Genomic DNA, 1334 nt, shown 5'->3' with positions numbered 1-1334 from the left:
CTCCAAAGCTCCCTGGGACCAAACCACCAACCAAAGAAAACACATGGTGGGACTCATGACTCTAGCTGCATATGTAGCAGAGGATGGCCTAGTCGGCCATCAATGGGAAGAGAGACCCTTGGTCCTGTGAAGGCTCTATGCCCCAGTATAGGAGAATGCCAGGGCCAGGAAGTGGGTGTAGGTGGGTTGGTGAGCAGTGGGAGGGGATGGGGGTAGGGAGTTTTTGGAGGGAAAAGCAGGGAAGGGTATAACATTTGAAATGTAAATAAAGAAAGTATCTAATTTTAAAAAAAGATTCCAATATAACGTGCTGTGTGGTGCCTGCCTGGCTCCCTTACAGATTGAATTCTCTTCTTTCTGCAAACGAAGCAGAAATTACATCTGAGAAAGAAAGTTTCCTTCAGCATTCTTGCTGTTCACCTCTCCTGTCTCTTAAGTTATAAAATTGTGTTAAGAATGGATTCTGTAGGCAGTTGTGATACACATCTGTAATCCTGGCACTCAGAGGTGGAGGCAGGGGCATTGCTGTGAGCTCCAGGCCAGCCTAGGCTGGAAAGGGAAACTTTGTCTCAACAAAAAGAAAGGAAAGAAAAGAAACGTATCTTGTTATTCTCAGAGTAAATATCCATCAAGATATGTAAGATTTAAAAATTTAATGTATAAGTGAATAAATTCACGGACCATAGAAATTATTGTTTCTGGAGAAAGATATAAAGTTAGATAAAATATATTGACTATGAGTAATTTCATTTTAAAATGAGATGATTTGTAGCACAGACCAGACTGAGTGGTGCATTGGCCTCATCATCTGCAGGCCCTTCTTCATAGCTACAGGATCATCTGGGCCAAATTCACAAAGGCGACCTAGAGCCACTGAAAGCCAAAAGCCATTCTCTTATGACCATTCAGATGGCAAGACACTGTGTTTATTATAACATTCCCCATATAAAATATAGCGTTGGGTCATTCTGATGAGGTAGCAAGAGATGTTGTACCCTGGGTTGGAAAGCAGGTATTTCTAGCTGAAAGAAAGGCTCATGGCCAAAGATGTGCTCTGTGGATACACAATCATGCCCGCACTCAGCAAAGTCTGAGTAGTGGTACAAGGGGGAAATTTTAGCAATACTTCAGATGTAGAGGAACTGGGAATATAACTCAGTTATGTAATCCCTGTAGCCCCAAGCACCTAGACAACAAAAGACAAGTGTGGGGGTACAGGGCTGCTCAGAAGCAGTTATTGTGAGCATGCAAGTCCAGCGAGGCTTAAAAATATGTCAAACTTCAATATCACTTGAGAAGGGGAAGTGGCTTCTTTATGTTTTAGTAATCTTTAG

Source organism: Mus caroli, chromosome 3 (assembly GCF_900094665.2).
Source record: "Mus caroli chromosome 3, CAROLI_EIJ_v1.1, whole genome shotgun sequence".
In the NCBI taxonomy this organism is placed as follows: domain Eukaryota; kingdom Metazoa; phylum Chordata; class Mammalia; order Rodentia; family Muridae; genus Mus; species Mus caroli.
This window is presented reverse-complemented; position numbering follows the sequence as displayed.